The 20,233-nt window shown below is 40.3% G+C and overlaps 2 non-coding genes and 1 pseudogene across 2 annotated transcripts; all 3 read right to left on the bottom strand.

The window, feature by feature from the left end:
- Positions 1 to 4,451: 4,451 nt before the first annotated feature.
- Positions 4,452 to 4,665, bottom strand: LOC143729908 (small nucleolar RNA U3). Its single transcript, XR_013200160.1, has one exon. It is a non-coding gene; the product is annotated as a small nucleolar RNA U3 (small nucleolar RNA).
- Positions 4,666 to 6,334: 1,669 nt separating this feature from the next.
- Positions 6,335 to 6,548, bottom strand: LOC143729944 (small nucleolar RNA U3). Its single transcript, XR_013200193.1, has one exon. It is a non-coding gene; the product is annotated as a small nucleolar RNA U3 (small nucleolar RNA).
- Positions 6,549 to 14,175: 7,627 nt separating this feature from the next.
- On the bottom strand, positions 14,176 to 14,408 carry LOC143730013 (small nucleolar RNA U3; annotated as a pseudogene).
- Positions 14,409 to 20,233: the final 5,825 nt, after the last annotated feature.

Genomic DNA, 20,233 nt, shown 5'->3' on the forward strand with positions numbered 1-20,233 from the left:
TTACAATAATGCTCTGTCTCAAATACTTGATATGCATGCCCCTGTTAAAACTAGACTGGTTCCATCTACTCGTGCCTCACCCTGGTTCACTCCTGAACTTCGGATGATGAAAACTGAGGGTCGCCGTCTAGAAAGACTATACAGGAAAACTGGACTCATTGTGCACTCTTTAGCTTTTAAAGAACACCTGCTCAACTACCGGACCGTCCTTAACAATGCAAGATCCACTTATTTCTCCTCCACTATTAGAAATTCCTCGTGGAAACCCAAATCACTCTTTGCTATGGTTAACAAACTAACAAATCCACCACAACATGTTATGTCAGGCTCTGTGGAGCTTGTAAATAGCTTCTCTAAATTCTTTTCAGACAAATTGATGTCTATCACTTCTTCCATCACCAAAAACAAGCATACAAGCGACTCAAACTTAATGATAACTGGACCAGCCCACTTGTCAAACCCTCTCTCTACTTTTACTCTGACTACTCCTGTTGCCATAAGTGACCTAATTGTGAAGTCAAATTCTACATCCTGCCGGCTCGATCCTACACCTACTGTTCTACTTAAGAAGTGCGTCCTCGAGGTCGCACCATTCATAACTCACATGATAAACTGTAGTTTAGCCCGTGCCATTGTCCCAGCGGAATTAAAAACTGCTGCAGTGACTCCCATTCTTAAAAAACCTGGCCTTGATCACCTAAACATGGACAATTACAGACCGATATCAAACCTAACATTCTTAAGCAAAATCCTTGAAAAGGTTGTTGCTTCTCAATTACGCTCTTATTTGGATATGAATGGTCTTTTTGAACCTTTTCAGTCGGGTTTTCGCCCATCTCACAGCACTGAAACTGCTCTTCTGCGTGTGGTTAACGACATTCTCTCATCGATGGATTCAGGGTTAATAAACATCTTGATGCTCCTTGATCTAAGCGCCGCTTTTGACACAGTCTGCCATGAATTGCTTATTTCTCGGCTTTCTGATATTGGTATCACTGGTCCCGCTCTTTCCTGGCTTATTTCCTATATCACTGACAGAATGTATTATATCACCATACAAGGTCATAATTCTGCCACCAATTTACTTACACGGGGCGTTCCTCAAGGTTCGGTTCTTGGTCCACTCTTGTTTATCATCTACATACACCCACTTGGTAGCATCATACGCAGGCATGGACTACAATTCCATTGCTATGCAGATGACATTCAAATTTACCTCACCACCAGCTCCGATAGACCATCCCTGCCTGACTCACTCACTGCATGCATCAGGGACATAAAGCATTGGATGTCCCTTAACTTCCTCAAATTAAATGATAATAAAACTGAGATATTAGTGATTGGTTCTCCAGTTTCAGTCAAAAGGATGGACCAGTCCTTCTATATTGATGGTTTCCATATAAAGCCTTCATCACTGACTCGCAACCTCGGTGTCTTATTTGACTCAACTCTGTCTTTTGGCTCTCATATTTCTTCCATTGTTAAAAACTCTTTCTTTCATCTTCGAAATATTGCTCGTCTAAGACCATCTCTCACTTTAGCTGACGCCGAACTCTTAATTCATGCATCAATCACATCACGTCTGGATTATTGCAATGCTTTATTTCTTGGCCTTCCCAAAAAACGTATTGCAAGATTGCAGTACGTCCAAAACTCAGCAGCAAGAGTTCTCACCTCCACCAGGCATTCTGCTCACATTACTCCGGTGCTTCATGACCTTCACTGGTTACCTGTTTCATCACGTATCCACTTTAAGGTATTGCTTTTAACATATAAGGCATTAAATGGTCTTGCACCCCCATATTTGTCTGATCTACTTTTCACCTACCGTCCTGCACGCTCTCTCAGATCAACTGAACTTGGTTTACTGTCCATCCCTCGTTTTCGATTATCTACAGTAGATGGAAGGTCATTCAGTGTTAATGCGCCAACATTATGGAATTCACTGCCCCTTTCACTTCGAAATATCTCATCAGTGACTGCTTTCAAGACACAGTTAAAAACATATCTGTTTAACATGTACTTCGCCTAAATGTGATTATATGTGTCCTTTTTGATTGTAAAGTTGTGCGGCAGTGTTAAATGTATTATAAAGGTACCATGTAAAGCGACCTTGAGCTTTGGAAAGGCGCTATATACATAAAATTTCTTCTTCTTCTTCTTCTAAACTTACGCAATACGAGAGAACCTCTCGTAAGAGAACAATACTCGGTTACTAACGTAACCTCGGTTGTCTCTAGAGAGGGAACGAGTATTGCGTAACCGGCCGTGCTTGCGCCACGAGCGACTTCACATCAGTCGTCGAAAAACCGGAGAATTCAGCCTACAGCCCCTATTTTATACGCTAAGCCACGCCTATCTGGCGGGCTGTGACGCTATAAAGGCGCGGGCGCCCTTCATTGGGCGTGACGTCACGCCGGGCTCACTGGTAGGCTGCAGCAGTTGCCCGCAGGGCAGCCAATGAGCACGCGAGATGGCCTGCTCTAGGTCTGCTAGCTGCTGCACTGCGTTGACAAGGTATACAAAATTAAGGATAATTTTTTGGCTTCAGTATCTCGAGAAGATTAATCTTTCCCGTAGCGTAAGCTAAACTTACGCAATCAAGTCAGGTCAGGTCACGCAATCAAATCAAGTCAGGAATCTGGGTGTGTCTCTGGAGTCAGACCTTAGTTTCAGTAGTCATGTCAAAGCAATAACTAAATCAGCATATTATCACCTGAAAAATATTGCAAGAATTAGATGCTTTGTTTCCAGTCAAGACTTAGAAAAACTTGTGCATGCTTTCATCACCAGTAGGGTGGATTATTGTAATGGACTTCTCACTGGCCTTCCCAAAAAGACCATAAGACAGTTGCAGCTCATACAGAACGCTGCTGCTAGGATTCTGAGCAGAACCAGAAAATATGAACACATCACACCAGTCCTCAGGTCTTTACACTGGCTGCCAGTTACATTTAGGATTGATTTTAAAGTATTATTACTGGTATATAAATCATTCAATGGCCTAGGACCTCAATACATTGCAGATATGCTCAGTGAATATAAACCCAACAGATCACTCAGATCATTAGGATCACATCGGCTAGAAATACCAAGGGTTCACTCTAAGCATGGCGAGTCTGCTTTTAGCTACTATGCCAGCCGCAGCTGGAACCAGCTTCCAGAAGAGATCAGATGTGCTCCTACAGTAGTCACATTCAAATCCAGACTCAAAACACATCTGTTTAGCTGTGCATTTACTGAATGAGCACTGTGCCACTGTTCGTCCGACTGTTTGCACTGTATTTTATTTTATGTTTTAATTATTCTGATTTCTGTATTTTATCTTTTATTCTAAACTGTTTTAATTATTCTGATTTCTTTTGATTATTTTAATTTCTTCTATGTAAAGCACTTTGAATTACCATTGTGTATGAAATGTGCTATATAAATAAACTTGCCTTGCCTTGCCTTGCCTTGCCTTGCCTTGCAATACTCGTTCCCTCTCTAGAGAGAACCGAGGTTACGTTAGTAACCGAGTATCGTTTTGCGTAGTTGAATTTTGCAGGCGCTAAAGTTTACGTGACATTTTAGCGGACACATCGAGGCCAAAAGCAGAAAGGACTTCCACAATCTATTTGAAGCCTACTGTTAAGATATGTGCAATACAAACAACAATCCATAATGTCATACTTTTTTCAGCATAGCTACCCGTTTCCTGCTTTGTAGTTCATTCGTTGAAGCTAAATTTAGAAAATCTTTTAATAGAAGTCACACACACATTAACAATTCTTTATGTAGACATTTAACTCTTCTTTCCCTTCAGCTGGTTTCTCTCTTGGCCAACGTGTGCTTCAGCACCTCATACTGAAGAATTCTGTCCTTCGAACCATCTAACCTTGAGTGTAGCAGAGTTCTCAATTTTATGATGACCTCCATTAGGCCATCATTGCCTACAGCTGTGGGTGGTTCCAGGTTTGGAGTGTGAGTAGGTGGAAATGTTCATGATTGATTTCTTTCCCTAGCCGTGAGCTTCTCCATTGGTCCTGGGCTCCTCTTTCCAATATTGGACTGCCACAAAGCGTTCCAGAAAAGCTTCTAAAACAATCCACTTTCTCAAAAGGCACAAATGTCAAACAACGCTCAGATCATACCCCTTTCTTCAACTTCGACAACAGCAACACAGAAACTTCATCAACGACACAGAGCTGACGTCCAACGAAAAACTAAAAAACCTACCAACAATTGCTAACTTATGCACTTCAGAAACTTGACATTGATTGCATTCTTAGAAAACTTGCAATGGCTGACCTTGAATTGGGCACGTATCCAAAGCACTCTTTACTCTAAAACCCACTTTTTGCAAATGCTGTCATAGACAACACACAGTTCTGCATTTCAACAAAGTTTGCTACATAGGACCTACAGATGCAAAAACAAAACAATTACAAAATGAGACTTAAATACCAAACACCACTCAGAACATACTCCTTTCTTCAATATTGCAAAAAGCAATAAAGAACGCTCATCAACGACACAGAGCTCACAACCAAAGTCACTGCTCTGCGCCCAATTCATGTTCAGAAAGGAGCATCATGACTCTTCATCGTGGGTTGGGAGACAAGCACTTTCGAAACACATTTCCATGCAAAGAACTATAGAAATGATTCCTGAAAATATAGTCTTATCGGTTTATAGAAACTCAATCGGCATTCCATTCTGCTGCGCTTCTCCTCTAAAATGGTTTTCCGTAGTTGAATTTTGTAGGCGCTAAAGTTTACGTGAAATTTTAGCGCACACATCGGAGCCAAAAGCAGAAAGGACTTCCACAATCTCTTTGAAGCCGACTGTTAAGATATGTGGAATACAAACAACAATCCATAATTTCATACTTTTTTGCAGCATAGCTACCCGTTTCATGCTTTGTAGTTCATTCGTTGAAGCTAAATTTAGAAAATCTTTTAATAGAAGTCACACACACATTAACAATTCTTTATGTAGACATTTCAGAAACCTGACGTAATTTGAGCACTTAGAAAACATGCTATGACTGACATCGAAATGTGAAATGAACCCGTGTCAGGCCCGTTTTTTCAATAACACCTGATTTTCATATCTGCTGTCTTATCCGAGATGCAATACCACATCGCTGGAAACATTTCAAGTTTTTGCATTGATATTGTATTGTATCTTGGATGAGACAACGTATGCTTTATACAAAGGATAATGTGATTCGGGCCCCAAGACGAGAGAGGTTTAAACTGCCGCAAAACACAACCACAAGAGAGATGGGAGCCGGGTTAACAGAAATGATCTTATATTTAGCCAAGAACTTAGGAATTTAAACTGGTACTTAGGTTCTTCCCGGGCTGTGGTATGAACAAACCAAGCTTTGTTCCACACATCTGTTACCACGCTAGGCCACTTTAAAAGGGGAAGACAGAACTGAAGAAAGGCAACATCATTAAAGAAGATTTTGCAAGTCTAACTCTGTCTTCTTAATCTTCAGCTGGTTTCTCTCTTGGCCAATGTGTGCTTCAGCACCTCATACTGAAGAATTCTGTCCTTCAAACCATCTAACCTTGAGTGTAGCAGAGTTCTCAATTTTATGGTGACCTCCATTAGGCCATCATTGCCTACAGGGTGGTTCCAAGTTTGGAGTGTGAGTACATTTACATTTATTCATTTAGCTGACGCTTTTATCCAAAGCGACTTACAATTGCTATATATGTCAGAGGTTGCACGCCTCTGGAGCAACTAGGGTTTAAGTGTCTTGCTCAGGGACACATTGGTGTCTCACAGTGGATTCGAACCCGGGTCTCTCACACCAAAGGCATGTGTCTTATCCACTGCGCCATCACCACCCCTTGAGTAGGTGGAAATGTTCATGATTGATGTCTTTTCCTAGCCGTGAGCTTTTCCATTGGTCCTGGGCTCCTCTTTCCAATATTGAACTGCCACAAAGCGTTCCAGAAAAGCTTCTAAAACAATCCACTTTCTCAAAAGGCACAAATGTCAAACAACGCTCAGATCATACCACTTTCTTCAACATCGACAACAGCAACACAGAAACTTCATCAACGACACAGAGCTGACGTCCAACGAAAAACTCAAAAACCTACCAACAATTGCTAACTTAGGCATTTCAGAAACTTGACGTTGATTGCATTCTTAAAAAACTTGCGATGGCTGACCTCGAACTGGGGACATATCCAAAGCTCTCTTTACTCTAAAACCCACTTTTTGCAACTGCTGTCATAGACAACACACAGTTCTGCATTGCAACAAAGTTTGCTGCATAGGACCTACAGATGCAAAAACAAAACAATTCCAAAATGAGACTTAAATACCAAACACCACTCGGAACATACTCCTTTCTTCAATATTGCAAAAAGCAATAAAAACCGCTCATCAACAACACAGAGCTCACAACCAAAGTCACTGCTCTGCGCCCAATTCATGCTCAGAAAGGAGCATCATGACTCTTCATCGTGGGTTGGGAGACAAGCACTTTCAAAACACATTTCCAAGCAAAGAACTATAGAAATGATCCCTGAAAATATAGTCTTATCGGTTTATAGAAACTCAATCGGCATTCCATTCTGCTGCGCTTCTCCTCTAAAATGGTTTTCCGTAGTTGAATTTTGTAGGCGCTAAAGTTTACGTGACATTTTAGCGCACACATCGGAGCCAAAAGCAGAAAGGACTTCCACAATCTCTTTGAAGCCCACTGTTAAGATATGTGGAATACAAACAACAATCCATAATGTCATACTTTTTTGCAGCATAGCTATCTGTTTCATGCTTTGTAGTTCATTCGTTGAAGCTAAATTTAGAAAATCTTTTAATAGAAGTGTAGCGACAATGAGTCTTACATTAAATTAGCTCAAATTATATATAGGGAATTTAATAATTAATCATGAATGATTAATATATTGCACATTACAGTTAAATTCTCGAAGCTGAAAATAGATCGATTGTATATATGAATGATCACCATAATGGGTTATGGTTCGTCATTAATATATCAATAGTCTTATTACAGATCAATTATATGAGATAACCTTAAATGGAATTAATTTAGTTATCGAACAATCTGTTTGTCCAGCAAACGGCCGTAAGATTAACTCATCAACTTCCCAATAAAAGTTATCACTTCTTATAAACTCCAATAAATATTAATTTTCTGGCCGTGAATATTAAATTTCCTGTGTTTATAAAATTAAACCGAACGTGAAGTTACCAAGGAAATAGTTCAGAATTCATCTCCCTCGGGAGGGAGAGGCGAAAAATGAAAATAAAACTTAGTAAAGAAAGAAAAAGAAAAGAAACGCGGTGTAAAGCTCCCTAAGGAGCCATGGGACCGGAAACCTCTCACAGGGAAAGTGCTCTCTGAGAAACTTCTGTGTCAGTCTCTTATAGAGAGGAGGGGTTCACGCCTGCTTCGCGTATGTGAACCAATCATCTTAGAGCATCTCAGCGGGAAAAGTTCTTCTTTGTCTTGTCAGGATAATTTATGATGGTATAACATTTTGTCATTTCTAGCCAGAAAGATTGTACACACAGAACAATACATTTTACTGTAATATCCTATGTATGACTTGTTTAGTCAAAACAAGACGGTCAAACAGGCACCAAGAATGGCCGGAAAGAGTAGAAGAAACATGAAGTTACATTCATATGCAGAATTACACACATTTAATGTTCACTCACATGACTATAAAGCCATAATACTGGCTACCATGACCTAGGAAAGATCAAATTCATGTTTATACATTTCTTAAGTGGTTATACTTATAGAAAATATATAATTGCAGAGTCTATTCCTCTTTCTTGATCAGAATTCAAGTGGGAGCTGTGATTCCCTTGGAATTCCTTTTGGGGGTCATAAAGTTTTATGACCTAGCAAGAGGGAGAGTTACAGAAGATGATCCTGTTAGGTAATCTTTCTTTAGAAATACACTTAAGATTTGAAGTTACAGACCAGTCTCCAATTACATCTATAGAAAAAGACAAAACTAATTAGATATGCATGCATACAGGAAGGTCAGATACAAATCTGTGTTATATACATTAAGGACATTCCTATCCTAAGTTGCACACAAAGGACGTTTGTGTGCGGGTATGTGTGGTGTGTGTGTGTGTGTGTGTGTGTGTATCCTTAGGTATACTGTCCATCTGTGGTGTGCACCATGTGAGGGTTTTCGAGAACAATGGGGACCTGTTTCTTGATTGCTCAATGCGTCATTAATGGTTAATCAATGACCTGCTGGCAGACATTGGGGCACCATTTCACATGATTCAAGGTTTTGTGAATTAAACATATATGTGTTCATATTTGTTCAGTAGTGAAAGGAAAACAGGATTCGGTCAGTCGCTACAGAAGTCACACAATTCAATTCAATTCAATTCAAATTTATTTGTGTAGCGCTTTTCACAATACACATTGTCTCAAAGCAGCTTTACAGAAAGTGCATTTCGGAAATGTACATAGAAAATACAGTTAGTTAATCAAGTAGTAATTTATGGCATAACATATCGCCGGCTTTGAGTCGTCTCTTCACAGGCGTCGAGTCGTCTCTTCACAGGCGTTGGGGCATCTGAAGTCTCCGTGAGAGGCTGGATACAAACTGGAGCTGACGAACGCTATTTACCTCGGGACTAGCGTCCCGAGATAACAGCAGAAAGGCAGATGGGAAATAATTAGCATAGCTGATTTTCATAATGTTAATGCATTCGAACTGATTCAGCAGTAGTATTAAAGGTTAAGCATTAAGTGAATGCTTGGTTAAAGAGATGCGTCTTTAATCTAGTTTTAAACTGGGACAGCGAGTCTGAGTCTCGAACAATATCAGGAAGGCTATTCCAGAGTTTAGGAGCTAAATGTGAGAACGCCCTCCCTCCTTTAGTGGACTTAGATATCCTAGGAATGACCAGAAGCCTCGAATTTAGTGATCTTAAAGAGCGCGATGGATTGTATGGCGATAGAAGGTCTGTTAAATACACAGGAGCTAAACCATTTAGGGCTTTATGGGTCAGTAGGAATACTTTGTAATTGATACGTAACTTAATAGGTAACCAGTGTAGAGATGATAAAATAGGTGTTATATGATCATATTTTCTTGATCTAGTAGGAAGTCTAGCGGCTGCATTTTGCACTAACTGTAGCTTGTTTATTGATGATGCAGGACAACCAGCTAATAAAGCATTACAGTAATCTAGTCTCGAGGTCATGAATGCATGAACTAACTTTTCTGCATCAGAAACAGATAGCATGTTACGTAGCTTAGCAATGTTTCTAAGGTGGAAAAAGGCTGTTCTTGTAATATATGAAATATGATTTTCGAAAGTCAAGTTCCGGTCTAGTATAACACCCAGGTCTTTTACTGTAGTGGATAAAGTAACAGGACATCCTTCTAAATTAAAGTTGTATTGTAAGGGATTTTGTGGGTAGTTTTTTGGACCAATAAGTAGTACCTCCGTTTTATCTGAATTTAATAGCAGGAAATTACACGTCATCCAGCATTTTATATCATTTAGACACTCTGTCAATTTAGATAAGTTAGTGTTTTCATCTGGTCGTGATGAGATATATAATTGAGTGTCATCAGCATAACAGTGGAAATTAATTCCATGTTTTCTTATTATATTACCAAGTGGCAGCATGTATATTGAGAATAGCAGAGGGCCTAACACCGATCCTTGCGGCACTCCATAGTCTACTGACGTAATCTTTGATTTTTCCCCATTTAAACAGACAAAATGGTAACGGTCTGATAAGTACGATCTAAACCAGCTTAATGCCTGTCCCTGAACACCAGTGTAGTTTTGTAGTCGATCCAAGAGTATTTTATGATCTATAGTGTCGAACGCAGCGCTAAGATCGAGTAGAACTAGTATTGAGATACAGCCTTGGTCAGAAGCTAAAAGTAAATCATTTGTAATTTTAACTAGCGCAGTTTCTGTGCTATGATGCGGTCTGAATACCGACTGGAATTTTTCATAGATATCATTTTCTTGCAAGAAAGAACACAATTGAGCGGACACAACTTTTTCTAGTATTTTAGACATAAATGGAAGATTTGAGATGGGTCTGTAATTTGCTAAGTTATTTGGATCTAATTGCGGTTTCTTAATGAGAGGTTTTATTACTGCCAGCTTGAATATTTTTGGAACATGACCTAAAAATAAAGATGAGTTAATAATGTTAAGAAGAGGCTCTTCCACTACAAGGTAACACTTCTTTCAGTAGTTTAGTGGGTATTGGATCTAATAAACATGTTGTTGGTTTAGATGCAATGATAAGTTTATTTAGCTCTTCCTGTCCTATATTTGTAAGGCGGTGTAGTTGTTCTAGAGGGGCCATAATTGAGGCTGAATCATAAGACATCATAGAGGATTGTATATTTACAATTGTGTTTCGGATGCTTTCTATTTTCTTATTGAAGTAATACATAAAATCATTACTACTATATTGTAACGGAATATTTTGCTCTGGTGATGTGTGTTTATTTGTTAGTCTAGCCACGGTGTTGAATAAAAACCTTGGATTATTTTGGTTATTTTCTATTAGTTTGCGGAGATGCTCAGCCCTGGCTGCTTTTAGAGCCTTTTTATAACGTGACATACTGTCTTTCCACGTGATTCTAAAGACCTCTAAATTAGTTTGTTTCCATTTACGCTCTAAGTTACGAGTTTCTCTCTTGATTGCATGCGTAGCATTGTTGTACCATGGTGCTTTAGTTTTCTCTCTAACCTTTTTTAATCTAATTGGTGCAACAATATCTAGTGTCATAGAGAACATTGTGCTCAAACTGCTAGTCATTTCCTCTAGTTCATCTGTTTGTTTGGGTGCACTGAGCAGCTGAGATAGATCAGGTAAGCTATTTGAGAATCTATCTATAGTGGTTGGAAGGATTGTTCTGCCTGGTCGATAACGTGGCGCAACATTACAAATTTCAGCAGTACGTATTACGCAAGATACCATGTAACGATCAGTGAGATCGTCACTTTGCGGTATAATATTTATATCAGTTGGATTGGTTCCATATGATATAATTAAATCTAGTGTATGATTTAGACGATGAGTGGGACCACTGACGTTTTGCGTGACCCTAAAGGAGTTTAATAAATCTGTAAACGCAGCCCCTAACGCATCATTTTTATTATCTACGTGTATGTTAAAGTCTCCAACAATTATTGCTTTATCGACATTGACCAATAGATCTGAGAGAAAGTATGCAAACTCTTTTAGGAAGTCAGCATAGGGCCCTGGAGGTCTATATAGGGTAGCCAAGGCTAGAGATAATATGGATTTGTTTCTTACATCTAAGGGCGTAACATTTAGCACAAGTACTTCAAACGAATTCAACCTGTGACCTGTTTTCTGAGTAACATTAAGAATATCTCTATAGATTGTTGCAACACCGCCGCCACGACCGATCAGACGGGGCTCATGCTTATAACAGTATCCTGGTAGAGTAGACTCATTTAGACCGAAATAATCATTTGGTTTAAGTCAGGTTTCAGTAAGGCAAAGTACATCGAAACTATTATCTGTGACCATTTCATTTACAATGACCGCCTTAGGTGTGAGCGATCTGATGTTTAGAAGACCTAGCTTTAGAAATTGTTTTTGTTCACTGATATTTAGATTTTCTGGTTTAATTACAATAAGATTTTTGCTAGATCCTACACTAGATTTATTGTTTGGCCTCACTAAGCAAGGAATAGACACAGTTTCTATATAATGTTCAACACTACTTATATCAATTAGGTTGGGACAGCAAAGACTGTGATTTGGACTTTGACTTACTAGTCATATGGTGTGTAACGTCTTGGAGATGTTGTCCGACAGAACAGCCGCTCCGATTCTGCTGGGGTGCAGGCCATCAGCACGGTAGAGCCTAGGTCGCTCCCAGAACAGATTCCAATTATTTACAAAGAGCAGTTTCTGTTCATTACACCATGACATTAACCATTCATTTAGAGCAAATAATCTACTGAACCTTTCTTGTCCTAGTCGGGACGTGGGAAGCGGTCCAGACACGATGATCGTTGCTTCAGGCGATGTGCTGCGAACCGTCTCGATCAGGCTTCTGTAGTCCTTCTTCAGAACCTCCGTCTGCCGCAGCCTGATGTCGTTCGTTCCCGCGTGTAGCACCACAGCTCCGACGCGCTCGTCACCATTCAGGATCTCGGGAATCTGTGCAGCGACATCAAGAACACGAGCACCAGGAAAGCAGTGAGTGCGCACCTTACGCTTACCTGAGGTAGCACGGACATGACGGACCATGGAAGTGCCGATGATCACGGCGGCGTCACGTTCCGACTCGCGAAGAGGGGAGAAGCGGTTCCGGGTGGAGATCTCGAAGACCGGGAAGGCGGGAGGGGTCCTTGGTCTGGTCCTGGCTCGTGTCTTCCGATGTGGGATCACCCAGGGTCCATGGTGTGAGCATCGGCGCGTGATGTTTCAAGCGCTGATCGTCGATCTCGCAGCTCGGCTTGCTTCACCAGCAGAACACGGATCTGCTTCTCCACCGACTCCAGCTCCAATCGTAGCGAAAACAGCTCGAATGTGTCCTCACCTGCACTCAGAGGTAACGTTAGACACACATACGATATGTTCGCCATTATAACAGATGAACAGTAAATTAGTAGTGATAGTACCAATATCACTACTAATTTAGGACTGAAATGATGGATATAACCCGTATCCTTTCAGTGAAACGGGTGTAAAATGAGAGGGTCGATAGGCGCAAGGCCACGCGTGAAATGCTAGCGGGCTAAAGGCTAGTAGCCGAGATTCGGAAAGTTGGATCTAAGTAGCGATATCAAAGCAATCCGATTGTTTTTTATATAGTGTCGAGGATAAGTTCACATGATATAAAAATAGAAAGTGCTTGTTTATAAATGAGTGGTAAAGAAGAAAATCAGGGATTAATGAATCAATTCGACGGAGCTCCAAACACAAACACGCGCATGCGCAGAAAAAGAAAAAGTCCATTTCAGTAACACACACATTAACAATTATTTATGTAGACATTTCAGAAACCTGACGTCATTTGAGCACTTAGAAAACATGCTATGACTGACATCGAAATGTGAAATGAACCCGTGTCAGGCCCGTTTTTTCAATAACACCTGATCTTCATATCTGCGGTCTTATCCGAGATGCAATACCACATCGCTGGAAACATTTCAAGTTTTTGCAGTGATGTGGTATTGTATCATGGATGAGACAACGTTTGCTTTATACAAAGGATGCTGTGACACGGGCCCCAAGACGAGGAGAGGTTTAAGCTGCCACAAAACACAACCACAAGAGAGACGGGAGCCGGGTTAACAGAAATGATCTTTTATTTAGCCAAGAACTTAGGAATTTAAACTGGTACTTAGGTTCCTCCCGGGCTGTGGTATCAACATACCGGGTTTTTTTCCACACATCTGTTACAACGCTAGGCCACCTTAAAAGGGGAAGACAGAACTTAAGCAAGCCAACATCATTACAGAAGATTTTGCAAGTCTAACTCTGTCTTCTTACTCTTCAGCTGGTTTCTCTCTTGGCCAACATGTGCGTCAGCACCTCATACTGAAGGATTCTGTCCTTCAAACCATCTAACCTTGAGTGTAGCAGAGTTCTCAGTTTTATGGTGACCTCCATTAGGCCATCAATGCCTACAGCTGTGGGTGGTTCCAAGTTTGGAGTGTGAGTAGGTGGAAATGTTCATGATCGATGTCTTTTCCTAGCCGTGAGCTTTTCCATTGGTCCTGGGCTCCTCTTTCCAATATTGAACTGCCACAAAGCATTACAGAAAAGCTTTTTAAAAAATCCACTTTCTCAAAAGGCACAAATGTCAAACAACGCTCAGATCATACCCCTTTCTTCAACATCGACAACAGCAACACAGAGACTTCATCAACGACACAGAGCTGACGTCCAACGAAAAAGTCAAAAACCTACCAACAATTGCTAACTTAGGCATTTCAGAAACTTGACGTTGATTGCATTCTTAAAAAAATTGCGATGGCTGACCTCGAACTGGGGACATATCCAAAGCTCTCTTTACTCTAAAACCCACTTTTTGCAACTGCTGTGTTAGACAACACACAGTTCTGCATTTCAACAAAGTGTTCTGCATAGGACCTACAGATGCAAAAACAAAACAATTCCAAAATGAGACTTAAATACCAAACACCACTCAGAACATACTCCTTTCGTCCATATTGCAAAAAGCAATACAGAACACTCATTAACGACAGAGCTCACAACCAAAGCCACTGCTCTGCGCCCAATTCATGCTCAGAAACAAGCATCATGACTTTTCTTCACAGCTTGGGAGACAAGCACTTACGGTACACGGTACACGGTACACGGTACACATTTTCAAGCAAGGAACTATAGAAATGATCCCTGAAAATATAGTCTTAAGGGTTTATAGAAACTCAATCGGCATTCCATTCTGCTGCGCTTCTCCTCTAAAATGGTTTTGCGTAGTTTAATTTTGTAGGCGCTAAAGTTTACGTGACATTTTAGCATACACATCGGAGGCAAAAGCAGAAAGGACTTCCACAATCTCTTTGAAGCCTACTGTTAAGATATGTGGAATTCAAACAACAATCCATAATGTCTTACTTTTTTGCAGCATAGCTACCCGTTTCATGCTTTGTAGTTCATTCGTTGAAGCCAAATTTAGAAAATCTTTTAACACTAGAACTACCGGAATTCCATAACTACTAGAACGACAATTGCGGTCATTCTGACCGCTCAAACTTTGACGTTCATATTGCCGTACGAAACGTCATTTTCGTCATGCCACAACTACCTTTGAACTTTCTCTTTAAGTTTTCCGATTGTGGCAGGATGGGTTAGCACCCCTCCCACTTGTTTTAGGTTCGACCAATGGCCAGGGTTCCGGTGCGTATAAGAGCATGAGCTACTAGTTCCTTGGCATGCGTCATTATCCGGGGTCGTGACATCATCTATGCGCCCTGCTGCTTTCTGCTGGGTTCAGCGTAACGTGTTGCTCGTAAAATTTGCCGAAGCTGTTTATCCACTGTCGGTGCTGTTGGCGGGTCTATGGGCTTGGTTGGAGGGTTGAATGTGGACATTTGAGACAGTGTACGATTTATCGGTGCTTCATGCCAACGAGCATGTCGGAGACATTCGCCTCCATCTATCGCATAGTCTGGGGATGGTATTCTGGGACAGCGTGCTTGGTTGCATGCGACAAGGACGATACCTACCTTCTGAATGAGTATTATCTGCCCTGTGTTTCACGACTTTGTTTGCACTGTGCCTCATCAACTGCTGTTCTGTTTGGGTTCTGTTTTGTGTGTGTTGTTTTGTTGCGAGTGAGTCGTCTCGAGTGGCCGTTCAAGTGAACCGTTCAGGTGAACCATTTCAAGTGAACCGTCCTAAGCGGGCCATTCAAGTGAGCCATTTCAAGTGAATCGTTCTAAGTGAGCCATTCAATGAGCCATTTCAAGTGAACGGTTTTCAGCGAGGGATGACTCTGTATTTGTGATATGTTTTGAGTTTGTTTCTTTTTTTTGGTTTATTTCTTTAACTAGTCGAGACCGAGTATTTTTGAAAATTATTGTATTAGTGAATTTATATATATATTTTTTTGTGGTTGAATTGTATTGATTAATTGTGAATATGTGATTTTTTTTTTTTTTTTGTATAACACTGCTCTTTAATGTCCTTTTTTTTCTGTTGTTAGTTGGCAGGGCATGGGCATCCGGGGGCAGATGAGGGGGCAATTAGGTGGTAGGGTCCTAACTGTGTGTCGTGGTCTTTTCTGACCTGAGTCGTGGAGTGTGTGCTGTGCTGGTGTGTGTGCACTGAATAGAGTATTCTTCATAGATGTGATACCTCGAGACTGCCCTTGGGTATGCCCAGGTTTCCCTGTCGCCCACTCTAGAACCTAGTGAATTGAAGAGAGTGATTGCTGGTCAACGCCTTTTATAGAAAAAGAACTGTCTTTTAACAATTAATAAAATATATATGTTTTCAATCACCTATGTCTCTCACTCCAACTGTGGTTAGGATCTGTGCGTGCCTTAGCTTAGATGTCATATTAAATTCTTGGGGCGAAATTCCCCAAGTGGCGTAGTCGGAAATAATAAACTGAATTGAGCGTGGGTATAAATTGTTGTTACGCCCAATGTCATATAGAATAGAGCTGCCGCTCCCGCACTACTCTGCCACACGATGAAACATTTAATTCCTGTCGTCATGTTATGACGTCATCGCCATTAAAACCGCTTAAAACAAACACGAAAGAAAGATTGTCCCGACACGTGCTGCCTCTCTATGTGAGGAAAGTTTTGCGTCAAAAAATGTTTTTTTCACCGCACTTACCACATGAATAGACATGCAAAAAGTTAGGAAACGTCAAAGCTGTTTAGTACAGCCCTGTTTGTAAATAAGTTCAATAATCAATAATAAATCTAAAACTAAATGGATTTACAATATTACGATAGGTAATAATAAAGATCAGGACACAACATTTAAATTCAAATGAATGTGAACATTTATTTTCCAGCCTAATTGATAAATATTTTCTTATTTTCTTTGTACAATAAAAACAAATCTTATGATACAATAACTTATAACATACATACAATAACAAAAACACTACCTACATTTGAATACACTGTAAAAAACTTTCATGGACAGTATGCAGCACAATACAGTACACAAAAACAGGTTAAGAAAAAATGAACATTAGCCAAAAAAGTAAACTGCTTTAGAACTATTAGTTTCAGTAAACAAAAAAAAAACAAAAAAAAAACTTAACGAACAAAATCAGGTTGAAAAGTTTTCCCCAAAGCTCATTTGAACGGTGCAAACACCCCTCAATATTCACTGACGTTTATGCACAGTCCACAAAGGTAAACACCGCCTTTCGTGTATAGCTCCCATACACCACTTGACGACATTTGGCACATGTCTCTTTGGTTTTATTTTGTTTGCAGTACCTCCTTACTTGGCACTGCCGCCTTTTCTCCATCTGCTGCTGCTCCTGCCCGGGTCCTGGCTCTCGCACTACCAGTTGTGAGGTTTTTGATCCCATGTGGTCGGAGCGAAGTTCGCTCGCCAGTCGCATGATAAAGTCCCTCCGTGAAACTTGCTCATTTGTGCACTTCTTGAACAATATGTGTGCGTTGATTGCAGCCAGGTCGATGATGTTATAGAAAACAGCTACTGGCCATCTACGGGAGGGTGCTTTTACTGAATATTTTCTAGCCATTTGATCTACAAGGTCTACTCCTACCTTGGTCTTGTTGTAGTATGTTAACGTCTCTGGCTTTCTTTTCTGGCCACTTGTGATGCCAACAGCTGTGTGGACAGTGCTGAGGATGCAGACATTCTTTTTTTTTTTTTTCTGATATACGGTCAGTGTTGCATCGCCACTTTTCAACACCTCTGTGCTGAACAGCGGCATTTGCGCCTTTATGCACGGGGGGAGCCCTCTTGTTTACCATGTCAACCAAGCTGGTTTTCTTGGCCTGAAGTGCCTTTGCCCATTCAAAAGAAGTAAAAAAATGTCGGTAGTGACGTTTCTTCCCTTCCCCAGGTATGGCTCGACCATTTTCAGCACCACACTGTCTGCAAGTCGTTGACCTGGCCTTCTCGTCTCGTCTTTGCCCAGATAAGGCGCAACGTTTACCATATATTTGGTGTCCACATTCGCAGCAATCCAGAATTTGATTCCGAATTTGTCCGGTTTGTTTGCAATATACTGTATGAAACTGCACCTTGATTTTGTAGGGAATAGCTGCTCATCCACAGTGATGTCGGCACCAGGCTTGTAGCAGGCGATGCAGTTTTGGACAAATTTATCCCAAATATCACTCATAAGGGCAAACTTGTCTCGCAGGCGTGTGCGTCGGGTTTCCCTTCTGTCGTAATGAAGGAATCGCATTATTTCCTGAAACTTGTTTCGGGACATGGTCTCCTTGAAAAAAGCGCAGCCCCACTCGGCTGACCAAAAAGTCGCCAAATCCATCCCTTTTTCACCTTGCGCACCACGAATGTAAATTAAACTAATGAAGGCTTTTAGCTCTTCAACTGTCATGTCCCATAGGTTGTCCTCCTTGACTCGATGGGCCTCAGCCACAGTGCAGTCCCTGATGTGTTTCAGCATGCCATCATCCACCAAACACAAAAAGGCTGTAAGGGCCTGCCGCTTCTGTTATTACATTTTGGCATTGTCGCCTTCCTCTGTCTTCACCCAACTTTACATAGGTCCACACTGTGCCGTCTCTCGCCGTTTCATGCCTTTGGGCTGAAAGTGGGTTTATTGGGCCAGGCTCGTCATCTCGTGGTGGACTGCGTTGTCTTGGCACAGAAGGCACATTTGATAGATCAGGATTTTGCACTATTGCCAGAAAAAAAAAAGATAAAGAAAAAAAAAGAACAGAACAGACTAATTATTTTTTAGTTCATAAAATCATAATCTTGATAGGACTAATTAGCCCATATGATTTCTAATAGCCTGACAAATACTAATAGCAATAGAATAATAATAAAGAAAAGGTGTGTGTGCCGGTGGAGGTGTGTGCCTGACGTAAAAATGTGAATGACTGGATCGGTCATCAGAAAAGTTGCGTGTTTGCGTTGGTAACAGTGGTGGGTGTGTGAGGGGAAAATTAATATGATAACCGATCCGATCGGTAAAGCTATAGCCTACATTAGGTAGTTAGAGATGGATAACTTTACTTTGAAGTTACGTTACAACTATTATTGAGCTAGTCTGCCTCACAAAGTATAAAAAAAGATAGCGAAGAGAAATATACCTGGAATATTATCCGATGGAACAAGGTCAGTTCCAGGATCGGAGATGTCCAGCCGGCTCTTTTTTCGACGGGGAATGAATTCATTATCTGAATCACTCTCAGTGCCGGATGAACTGTCCACACTGTAAAAATGAATATGAATGAATATGCTAAATCTAATCAATAAAATTGAGACAACAGATTACAAGCAATATTATTCATTAAATTTAACAAATTAGAATTGAGTAATAATTAACCAAATTAATTCCTTAAAAGTTAACCATTTAAAATGAGTAAAATTTACACATTTTCTTAAACAAAAAATATCGGAATAACAGACTGACGTCAAAGATGAATTAAGAACACTTTTTTTTATTGCCAACATTGAAGATACCTGATGTTAACAAGCCATATCACTGAAGGAGAAAACCGTAATTGGTATGTTACCATTATGGAGATTAGTGTTTGCTTTAGTTGGGCTCTTGACTCTTAAATCATTGACTTTAGATTTTTGTTTGGCTGTTGTATTTCAGTTATAACAGCCAGATGAACAAACAGAAAAGGTGATCTGATGGTGTTGGTTGTGTTTTAACATAATCATTATTTCACAATCATTTGACCTGAATCATGGAACCTATCCATATCTGCTCCTCCATCAGACTCCTCATCGTCAAGCATTCTAAGCATGGCTAAAACCTCTGTGGCTGTCATTGTTCTTTTTGATGACATTTTGTTAGCTCAAATGTATAATATTTATTAGCGTCGGAATAGCGTGAACAAAAAAAGCCAAATCGTTGCTATGCAACGGGGACACTCATTACAGAGGCGGGAAATGTAGCGGAAGTTTTATGATATCTAATGCGTGCGGTCAAAATGACCGCCATGGCCATTCTAGGTAGAAATAATCAGAACTGTTTTGTGTTTTCTGATTTTAATAAGATAACAGTGTCAGAATAAAATATACACATATTTAGGAAAAGTCAGTCATACAGCCACATGGATTTTATTTTAACAAAGTTATTACACTGTACAATTCAAAAACGTCAAAATGACCGCCTTGGTAGTTCTAGTGTTAATAGAAGTCACACACACATTAACAATTCTTTATGTAGACATTTCAGAAACCTGACGTCATTTGAGCACCTTGAAAACATGTTATGACTGACATCGAAATGTGAAATGAACCCGTGTCAGGCCCGTTTTTTCAATAACACCTGATTTTCATATCTGCTGTCTTATCCGTTATGCAATCGGCATTGCTGGAAACATTTCAAGTTGTTGTAGTGATGTGGTATTGTATCTTCGATGAGACAACGTTTGCTTTATACAAAGCACGCTGTGACACGGGCCCCACACTGTAAAAATGAATACGAATGAATATGCTAAATCTAATCAATAAAATTGAGGCAACAGATTACAAGCAATATTATTAATTAAATTTAACAAATTAGAATTGAGTAATAATTAA

Source organism: Siphateles boraxobius, unplaced genomic scaffold, assembly GCF_051911475.1.
Source record: "Siphateles boraxobius isolate OS27281-9 unplaced genomic scaffold, OSU_SipBor_1 8, whole genome shotgun sequence".
Taxonomy (NCBI): Eukaryota; Metazoa; Chordata; class Actinopteri; order Cypriniformes; family Leuciscidae; genus Siphateles; species Siphateles boraxobius.